Below are 10,314 nucleotides of genomic sequence, written 5' to 3'. Positions count from 1 at the left end.
GTGCCCACCCCAGGGCAGTAGGGTGGGACGCTGGCCCGGGGGGGGGGGGTGGGGTGGGATGGGGGGGGCCTGGCCCTGCTGGGCTGGGGCTCAGAGCTTCTTTTTTTGGGGGAGAAACTGGAATTTATGGCAACCCTGTGCCTGAGCACGGGGCTGCGGGGTCCTTTGCCGCAGGGTGGTTGTGGGGCTGACCCCCCCCTCCCCCCCGTCGGATGGGTGCTTGGGGCTGACCCCCATCCGGGGTGGTTATGGGGATGAGCCCCCCCCACCCCCCAGCACACGCACACGCACAGGATGGGTGCTCAGGCTCACCCCACGGCCGTGGTTTGGGGGTGCACCCCACGGCCGGGGTGCTCAGGCTCACCCCACGGCCGGGGTTTGGGGGTGCACCCCACGGCCGGGGGGCTCGGGACGCACCCTCCAGCTCTGCTTTCCTTCACCATTTCTAACCCTGGGGCCGCCTGCCCCGGCCCCCCCTGTCCCCCCTCCGCAGCGGGGGGCTCGGGGTGTGTGTGGGGGGGGGCGACGTGACCTGCAGCAGGGACCAGCCCTGGCCCCAGGGCCGGGGAGCCAAAGCTACCACCTCATTAATATGCATTAAAACTTATTTAACAGCCGCTGTGTTTTATTGGGGGGGGGGGGCAGTGTCCCTCTGGCTGGCGGGGGGCTGGGGGGGCGCCCAGCTCCTTCCCAAAGCTGCTGCATTGGGGTGCAATGGGGGGGGGGGCAGCAGGGCAGCCCCGGGGGTGCAGGTGAGTGTGGCCGGTGGGGGGCGGGTCCCCATGGGGGGGCCTGAGCTCGCTGTGGGGGGGGGTCCCGGGGACGGGGGGGGGTCTCGTTGCACGGGGGGCCGGGGGGGTGCAGTGGGGGGTGCTGTACGGGGGGGCCGCGGCAGCCGGCTCTCGCTGCACGGGTCCCCGCTGCGGTGCCCGGCCGGGGGGTCAGGCCCCCCCCCCGTTACACGGCGTGGGGGGAGAAGGCCTCGTCCTCGGGGGCGCCGGAGCCGCCGGGCAGCTGCTGGTGGTTGGTGTCGCGGCAGAGCAGCAGGGCGAAGCCTGGCAGAGAGCGGCGGTGAGCGGCGCTGAGCCCATCCCCGCGGCGTCCCGGCTGCAAGGGGCCCGGGGGGGGGGGGGGGGGGAGGTACCTGGCGTGGCTTTGAGCGGGGGCTGCGGCAGCAGGATGGTGTCGTCCGGCTGCTCCCCCTGCGCGAGCGGGCTGTGAGCGGCCCCCAGCCCCAAAACCACCCCCCCCTCCCACGCAGACCTGTGCCCCCCCTCTGCCCCAGCCCCCAGCCCCAAAACCACCCCCCCCCACAGACCTGTGCCCCTGCTCTGCCCCGTCCCACCCCGTCCCTGCGCCCCCAGCCCCAAAACTACCCCAGCCCAGCCCTGTGCCCCCCATTCTGCCCCGGTCCCCAGCCCGAAACCCACCCCCCCAAACCATGTCCCCCAGCCCCAAAACACCCCCCGTGTCGCCCAGCCCAGCCTCAGCCCCCAGCTCCATCCCAAAGCCCCAGCCCCGTTGCCCCCATCACCCCCCCAGCCCCATCATGCCCCCCCACCTGCCCCCAGCCCCGTCGCCCCCCCCCAGCCCCGTCGCCCCCCGCCGTGCCGTGCCCACCTCCCCATCAGACTCGGGCTCCCAGCCCTCTGGCTGGCCGCCGTCGTGCCCCGCGCTGCCCCCGGCGGGCTCCGTGCCCCCCCCCGGGGCTCCAGGGCTGCCCGGGGGGGTCCGGGGCGCTGGGGACCCCTCGCCCAGCCCTGCCGGCAGCCCCGTGGCCCCCCACGCCGGGGGGCTGGCAGGGGGGCCGGGGCGCGGGGGGGAGCCGTCCCCACTGCGGGGGGGGCTGGCAGGGGGCGGCGGGGCGGCCCCCGGCGGAGGCGACGCTGGCCCGGGGGGGCTGCCGGGGGGCAGCAGCCCCCCATTCGAGGTGCTGCCGGGGGACCCCAGCCGGGGGGCGCTGCGGGGGGGCAGGGGCTCTGCCCCACAAGTGCTGTCTGGGGACCCTGGCCCGGGGAGGCTGGGGGGGCGCCCCCTCCTAGGGGGGCTGGCAAGGGTGGGGGGGGGCCCTGCCCCAGCCGGGCTGGGGGTCCCCGAGGTGGCACACGGAGGGGGGGGCCCTGTCCCCATGGGGCTGGTCAGAGGGGGGGTCCCTGCCCCGACTGGGCTGGACGGGGGTCCCATGGGGGTGCAGGGCAGGGGAGCCCCTGTTCCCATGGGGCTGGTAGGAGGGGGGGTCCCTGCCCCAGCCGAGCTGGGGGTCCCTGAGGTGGCACAGGGAGGGGGGGGGCCCTGTCCCCATGGGGCTGGTCGGAGGGGGGGTCCCTGCCCCAGCCGGGCTGGACGAGGGTCCCATGGCAGCACGGGGAGGGGGGGGCCCTGTCCCCATGGGGCTGGTCAGAGGGGGGGTCCCTGCCCCAGCTGGGCTGGACGGGGGTCCCATGGAGGCGCAGGGCAGGGGAGCCCCTGTTCCCATGGGGCTGGTGGGGGGCAGGGGGTGGGGTGTGGGGGGGCTGGGGGGGGCCGCAGCCCTGAAAGCGCCGGGGTCGAGGGGGCCGGGCGAGGCAGGGGAGTCCGGCCGGCGGAAGATGAAGGCCGACTCAGTCAGGCTGCGCTGGTACCGCAGGAAGGGCCGCCGGGCGCCTGCGGGGGGGGGGGAGGGAGAGGGTCAGCGGCCCCCCGGCCCCACACCGCTGCCCCCCCCCCCCCCCCATAGGGACGGGGGCACCTACCCGGCCTGGGGCCGAGGGGGGAGCCGGGCACCGGGCTGCCGGAGGCCGACCCCGAGCGCTCCCGCTGCCGGAAGAAATCCCGCGGGTTCTGCGCACGCTGCGACACCAGCACGGCCGCCTCCTGCCGCAGGGGAGAGACGGCGTCGGCGGGGCCAGCACACACCCGGCACCGGCTGCAATGGCCTGTGGGCACCGGCCGGGATGCTCGGCACCAGCACCGGCCAGGATGCTCAGCCCCGGCACGGCCAGGCGGCGTGGCCCCGGCACCAGCCACGACAGGCAGCGGGCACAGCCAGGTAGCACGGCGCCAGCACCGGCACCGGCTGCGATGATCAGCCCCGGCACGGCTGGGTGGCACGGCCCCGGCTCCAATGCTCAGCCTGGGCATGGCCAGGCAGCGCTGCCCCGGCACCGGCACCAATGGTCAGCCCCAGCACGGCTGGGCGACGCTGCCCTGGCACCAGCCGCGATGCTCGGCACTGGCCGCGATGCTCAGCCCCAGCACAGCCAGGCGGTGCAGCCCCGGCACCGGCCGCGATGCTCAGCCTGGGCACAGCTGGGCGGCGCTGCCCCAGCACCGGCTGCGATGCTCAGCCCCCGCACGGCCAAGCAACATGGCCCCAGCACTGGCCACGACGCTCAGCTTGGGCACGGCTGGACGGCGCTGCCCTGGCACCAGCCACGATGCTCGGCCCCTGCACAGCCGGGCGGTGCGGCCCCAGCACCGGCCGCGATGCTCAGCCCCGGCACGGCCGGTCCCGCAGCCCCGGGTGCTCTGCCCGCAGCATGCCACCTCCCGCGGCCCGGGCACTCACGGCCGCCTTCTCGATGGACTCGCTGCGCCGGAAGCGGTCCCGCGCCGCCTCCTCGAGCTCCCGCTGCTGCTGCTCCTGCGGAGACGGGGCGGTGGGGAGGCCGTGCCGGCACCGGGCGCCCCGCGGCCGAGCGCCCACGTCCGCCCCGTTCCCAGCGCGTGCCGCCCCGCTCACCCATCGGGCCCGCTCCCTCCTGCGCTCCTCCGCCTCCCGGCGCACTTGCTCCTTCCTGCAAGGAGCGGCAGCGTCAGGCCCCGCGCGGTGCCGGGGGGGGGGGGGGGGTGCCAGCCCCGTGCGCCCCGTCGCTCACCGCCGCTCCTCGATCGCCTGCTCCTTCTCCTTGCAGCGCAGCTCGCGCTCGGCCGCCTCCCGCCGCTCCTCCTCCATGCGCTCCCGCTCCCAGCGCTTGCGCTCCTCCAGCGCCCGCCGCCGCTCGGCCTCCTTGCGCTGCTGCTCCTCGCGCTGCGGCACCGGGGCTCAGCGGGGCCGGGGGGGCACGAGCCACAGTGCTGAGCGTCCCCTCGGCCTGACCCCCCACCCCCCCGGCGCCCCTCACCTCGGCCTGGGCCCAGAAGGAGTCCCGCTTGGTCCGGAGGATCTCCAGGGCAGGGTTGGTCTTCCGGTAGTTGGTGCCCTGCGGGGATGAGCACGGGGGCTCAGGGCAGCCCCGGACCCCCCCCCCCCCCGGGGGTGCATCCTGCTGGGTGCATCCCAACCCGCCGGGGCTGCCGCCTCCCGACCCCAGCTCTTCCCATCCCGCAATCCCGGCCCCGCTCACCACCAGCTCCTCGGCGTCCGGCGGGGGGTCCCTGCGGGCGGCGGGGGCTCCGGCGGGGGCCAGCTGGGCCAGCGCGCGCCGCAGCCCCTCCTGCGTCACCTCGTCGGCGCGTCGGGCGCTCAGCACTGCGCTGGCCTCCTGCCCGCGGGGACGGACACGGCGTCAGCCCCGGGATGCGGCGCACGGCCCCTCTCCCTTGCCGCCCCCCATCTCTCCCGGAGACACCATTCCCAGGATCCGGGTGCAGGGCCCAGCACGGTGTCCCTGGCGGAGGATGGCGGGGGCTGGGCACCACCAGCCCCGCTCCCGCCGGGCACGGCAGGATCCAGCCGGGGCAGGGAGCCCAGCCACAGCCCCGGGTCGGCGGCCAAGCTGGGAATGGGGACTGGGAACGGCAGCGCCTGAGTCAGCAGCGCCAGGAATGCACGGAGCAAAGGCAGCCAAGGCCGGGCCGGGGGGGGCCGAGGGGCCGCGCCGACTCACCCTGAAGAAGGCTCTGATGGCCGGCAGGTGCCCCGCACACGCCTGCCGCTGCGGCTCGGGCGCCTTCTCCCCGACCTGCCGCGGGCGCGTGCCGCTGTGCCCCCATCCCGCCTCGTCCCCTCGCCCCCAGACCCTGCCCCGTGTTGTCCCCTTGCCCCCCAGCCCCCTGCCCCCGGGAGCCCCCAGCCCCACGTTGTCCCCTGTGCCCCCACCCCTGCTCGTCCCCTCGCCCCTGGACCCCTGCTCCATGTTGTCCCCTGTCCCCCTATCCTGCATTGTCCTCTTGCCCCCCAGCCCCCTGCCCCGGGAGACCCCCAGCCCCTTGCCCCACGTTGCTCCCTGTCTCCCCATCCCGCCTCACCCCCGTCCCCTTGCCCCATGTCATCCCCTTGTCCCCGTCGCCCACCCTTCATTGTCCCCTTGCCCCCGTCCCCCATCCCATGTTGTCCCCTTGCCCCACTTTGTTCCCTGTCTCCCCATCCTGCCTCGCCCCCGTCCCCTTGCCCCATGTCATCCCCTTGCCCCTGTCCCCCACCCTTCATTGTCCCCTTGCCCCCGTCCCCCCGCCCCATGTTGTCCCCTTGCCCCACATTGCTCCCTGTCCCCCATTCCACATCGTCCCCTTGTCCCCTGTCCCCTCGCCCCATATCATCCCCTTGCCCCTGCCCCCTGCCCCGCATCCCCCCCTTGCCCCGACCCTGCCCCATGTTCCCCCTTTGCCCCATCCTCCCCCCCACACCCTCCCTCACCCCCATCCCTGTCCCCACCTTGCCCCCGTCCCTGTCCCCCCCTCATCCCGTCCCCCCCTGCATCCCCCCCTCGCCCCCGTCCCCCCCATGCCCCTGCGGCCGGCAGCAGCCCCGCGCTCACCCAGCTGATGAGGACGACGCGGGGCGCGCCGGTGCTGGGGTCCGGCACGCGGCACAGCCCGTACATGATGCTGCTGACGGAGAACTTCCCGGCCAGCTCGTCCGGGCCCCCGGCTGCGAGGATGGTGTGCTCAGAGGGGTGGCGGGGACCCCCCAACCCCCCGGCTGCCCCCCCGGCCACCCCTACCTCCGGAGTCCAGCAGCTTGAGGTCCCGGTGCTTCTCGTAGGCGAAGACGGCCCTGACGGAGAGGGGGGTCAGGGCGGGGGCAACCGGAGCAGCCAGACCCCCGTGGGGGCAACGGCTGCGCGGCGCCGGGGGCTGTGGCCGGCACGCTCAGCCTGTCCCCGCCAGGCCACCCCGCGGCGGGAGCCGTCCTGGCGGCGCCAGCAGCTGCGGGGCCAGCAAGGAAGTGGTTTTCCCGGAGGAAGTGAGCTGTCGCCCTGCTCCGAAGGAGGGAGCCGAGCAGGAACGAGCGCGGTGGGACCCCGCTGCCCGCCGGCCCTCAATTCGTGGAAGTGCCAGCAGCATCCGCCCCAGGGACAATGGGGCTGCGGGCTGGGGACAATGGGGCTGGGGACAATGGGGCTTTGGGACAATGGGGATGCGGGGCTGGGGGACAACGGGGCTGGGGGACGACGGGCCTGTGTCGGTGCCCGGGACCCCTCCCCGTGCCGGCCGGCTCGCTGGGGGGGACGGGTGCCCGGGGGCCAGCCGAGGCGCTGGCGTCAGGCAGCCTCGGGGGCTGTTCCCCGGCGGCCCCTCCGCCGCGCCGCCTTTGTCTCTGCAGGGCTCCGATTACCGCCGCGTGCGACGGCACGCTCGGCTGCTCCGCGCCCGGCCGGGGACACGGCGCGGCCCGGCTCCAGGAGCGTGTGCACGGTGCGGCACGGCACGGCACGGCACGGCGTGCTGGCTGCACGCGGGCAGGCCTGGTGCGGGGTGCCACAGCCGGGCCCGGCCGTGCAATGCCCCCTGGCCCCGGTGCCGTCTCCGGCCCCACGCCGCCCCGGTGATGTCACCCTGGTGGGGCCCGACGCGAAACTCGGCCCAAACCGCAGAGCGGCGTGTGGTTTCGGGAGGAAGCCGGGTGCCAGCCCTGCTCCCGGCAGGGAGGAGCAGCGCCGGGCAGGAGCCGCCGGGACGGGCCCTGCACCCGGCTGGCGGCACGGGGGGGCCGGGGCTCAGCCCTGCCGGCTGCTCCCGGGGGGCTCCCAAGGCAGCCGGGGCTCCGGGGGAGGCTGGAGAGCTGCTTTCCCTACACGTCTGGGGTGCAGCAGCAGGGCAGGTGGGGGGCACAGCTGGGCACATGTGGGGCAGGCGGGGGGCACAGCTGGGCACAGCTGCACACCCAGCCCCTGCAGGCACCGGGCTGGGCGTCCCGAACCCCCCTGGGATGCCCTCGGGGCGCCGAGGGCTGCGGGAGCCCAGGCAGGAGCAGGGGGCCGGGGCAGCGGCCCCTTCCCCAGCCCGGTCCCGCCGGCTCTCCCCCGCCCCGGCGCGGCCCCGGCTGCGCCCCGAGCCCCGGGCGGCGGCGCTCCCAGCCCCGGGGCGGCGGCGGGGCGGCGCCGGACGCCTGGGCCCCCTCCCCCGGGGCGCGGGGCGCAGCGCCGGGTGGGGTCCCGCCGCCCCGGCCATGTGCCGCTGCTCCCGTGCGCCCCGGCCCCGCCGCCCGGGGACCCACTGCCGGGACCCACTGCCGGGCCCCCGGTGCGTCCCAGCCCCGGCGATCTGGGACCCCCGGAGCCTCCCAGGCCCCCCCCGTCCATGTCCCTGTCCACCCGCGCGTCCCGACCCCGGTTCCCCGGCCCTCCCGGTGTCTTCCAACCCCCCCCGTACGCGTCCCAGCCCCCCCGGAGCGTCCCAGGATCCCCCCCCCCATCCAGTGCCGGTCCCCTCGTGCGTCTCAGCCCTGCTGGCCCGGGACCCCCCTGCCCGTTTCCCGGTGCCCCCCGTCCGTGTGCCGGTGCCCCCAGTGCGTCCCGACCCCGCCGTCCCGGGCCCCCACCCCCGTCCATGCCCCGGTGCCCCGCGCCTGCCGGCCCCGGTGCCCGGAGCCCCCCCGGTGCCCCCGGTGCCCTCACCAGTTGGTGGCCGCCCGCGGGTTGCTCACGTCCTCCTTGGCGGCCAGCAGCGCCAGCCGGTGCCGGTCCAGCCCCGGGGCCCCCATGGCTGCGCCCTGCGCGGCGCCGCTGCAGCCCGGCGAGCTCCTGCGCCCCGGCCCGGCCCGGCCCCGCCTTCGCCTCCGCCGCCGCCGCCGGGAGGGGCGGGGAGGGACCGGGCGGGACCGGGAGCCGCGCCAGCCCCGCGCCGCCGCCGCCGCCTCCGGGGCGCTCGGGCGCCTGGGTCCCGCGTCCGGGGGGGGCGGGCGAGGAGCGGGGCCCGGCGCGACGGCGCGTGGGGCTGCGAGCGGGCCGGGACTGGGTGGGCATCCCCGGTGCACGGTGCAGGTCGGGATGCCCAGCTCCGGGTGGGCATCCCAGGGCACGGTGCAGGCCGGACGCCCGGCTCTGGGTGGGCATCCCCGGTGCACGGTGCAGGCTGAGACACTTGGCTCCAGGTGGGCAGCCCCGGTGCACGGTGCAGGTCGGGACGCCCGGCTCCGGGTGGGCATCCCCGGTGCACGGTGCAGGTCGGGATGCCTGGCACCAGGTGGGCATCCCCGGTGCACGGTGCAGGTCGGGACGCCTGGCACCGGGTGGGCATCCCCGGTGCACGGTGCAGGTCAGGACGCCCGGCTCCGGGTGGGCATCCCAGGGCACGGTGCAGGTCGGGACGCCCGGCTCCGGGTGGGCATCCCTGGGAGCAGTGCAGGCTGAGACGCCCAGCTCCGGGTGGGCATTCCCCAGGGTGTGGTGCAGGCCAGGACGCCTGGCTCCGGGTGGGCATTCCTGGTGCACGGTGCAGGTCGGGACGCCTGGCTCCGGGTGGGCATTCCTGGTGCACGGTGCAGGTCGAGATGCCCGGCTCCAGGTGGGCATCCCCGGTGCACGGTGCAGGTCGGGATGCCTGGCACCAGGTGGGCATCCCCGGGGCGTGGTGCAGGTCGGGACGCCCAGCTCCGGGTGGGCATTCCTGGTGCACAGTGCAGGTCGGGACGCCTGGCTCCGGGTGGGCATCCCCAGTGCAAGGGCAAGTTGGGACACCCAGCTCCGGGTGGGCATCCCTGGGGGGCATGGGCAGGCCGGGATGCCCGGCTCCGGGTGGGCATCCCTGGGTGCAGTGCAGGCCGGGACACCCAGCTCCAGGTGGGCATCCCCAGGAACAGTGCAGGCCAGGGGGCTGGAGCAGCTTGGGTCTGGGGCTGGCGCGGGAGCCGTGTGCCCCAGCGGGTGCCAGCGCTTCCCCCGGCCCCGCCGGAGCCGCCGAGCAGCCTGTTCCCTTATTTGGTAACTGCAGCCTCCAAAACCCAAAGCCCCAGAGAGGGAAAATATTCGCGGAGCGGAGCAGCAGTGGCCAGCTGGAAAAATGCAGGGTCAGCGCCCGCCGCGGCACGCGGGGCGGCTGGGACGGGGCTGCCGCGCTGCGCCGGGCTCCCCACGGCACGGCAGGGCCTGGCTGCACCACTGCCGTCCCCGTGGGGCCCCGGGACCTGCTGTGGCCGGCGCCTGCGGACGCCCAGAACTGCTCTGCCGGGGCAGGAGGGGGGGATCCGCGGGGCCACGGACGCCCTGTCCCACCCTGCCGGGGCCCCCTTTGGGCAAGGCCAGGAGTCGCGGAGCTGCTTCTTCCCTGCTCCTGGCTTTCTGCGGCTCTGACACGGGGCGCTGCAAACCCCCTGCGCGGTGCCTGCACAGGGTGTCACAAGCATCGTGCACGGCCCTTGCAGGGGGTGTCGCAGCCCTCGTGCACGGCCCTTGTGCAGGACGTTGCAACCCCTGTGCACAGCCCTTGCATGGAGCATTGCAGCCCTCGTGCACGGCCCTCCCATGGGATGTTGCCCCCCTCGGGCACAGCGCGGGGCTGGGGGCTCCCGGGACAAGCGCGGGGCGCTGAGAGCCCTGGGGCAGAGCCAGGACCACCCGCGGGGCCGGCACATCCTGATGGCAAGGGCCGGGCTGGCCCTGCAGCAGCAGAGCCCGGCTCCCGGGAGAGATGCGCCAGCCGCGCGGCACCCGCTGAACCGGCCGGGGCTGGTGCCGAGCTGCGATGCCCCGAGGCAGTCGGCACCGCTGCGCAGCGGGGACGTGGCCCACGGCCACCCGGGCTGGTTCCCCCAGCGCCGCCCCAGAGTGCCGCCCCCGCGGGGTGAAGCCTGCGCCCTGCCTGGGGCTGTGTCTCCCAGCGCTGAGCCCGGCCTCCGCAGGCCTCACAGTGTGCAGTGCGGGCAGCCCAGCGCAGTGGGCCACACACGGTGTGAGGGTGCTGCGCAGTGCGGTGCGCCCTGCACTGTGTGCACTGCAACGTCCGCTTCGCTTTGGGCAGTGCAGAGCATCGTGTGCAGTGTGCAGGGTGCAGTGCAGCATGCCACGTGCAGTGCAGCATGCCAGGCATGATGCGGCGTGCCATGTGCATGCCATGTGCAGTGCAGCACGCCGGGTAGAGTGTAGCATGCTGGGTGCAGTGCAGTGTGACATGTGCAGTGCAGCATGCTGGGTTCAGTGCAGCATGCCGGGCGCAGTGCAGTGTGCCATGTGC

General features: G+C 75.9%; 1 long non-coding RNA gene across 1 annotated transcript; it reads right to left on the bottom strand.

The window, feature by feature from the left end:
- Positions 1 to 819: 819 nt before the first annotated feature.
- LOC136992215 (uncharacterized) lies at positions 820 to 1,699 on the bottom strand. Its single transcript, XR_010884299.1, has 3 exons — positions 1,621 to 1,699; positions 1,145 to 1,202; positions 820 to 1,055 (listed from the first exon to the last, which is right to left on the bottom strand). It is a non-coding gene; the product is annotated as an uncharacterized lncRNA (long non-coding RNA).
- Positions 1,700 to 10,314: the final 8,615 nt, after the last annotated feature.

Source organism: Apteryx mantelli, chromosome 5, assembly GCF_036417845.1.
Source record: "Apteryx mantelli isolate bAptMan1 chromosome 5, bAptMan1.hap1, whole genome shotgun sequence".
NCBI lineage: Eukaryota > Metazoa > Chordata > Aves > Apterygiformes > Apterygidae > Apteryx > Apteryx mantelli.
Note: the sequence above shows the minus strand (reverse complement) of the source record. Positions and strands in the feature narration are given on the sequence as shown.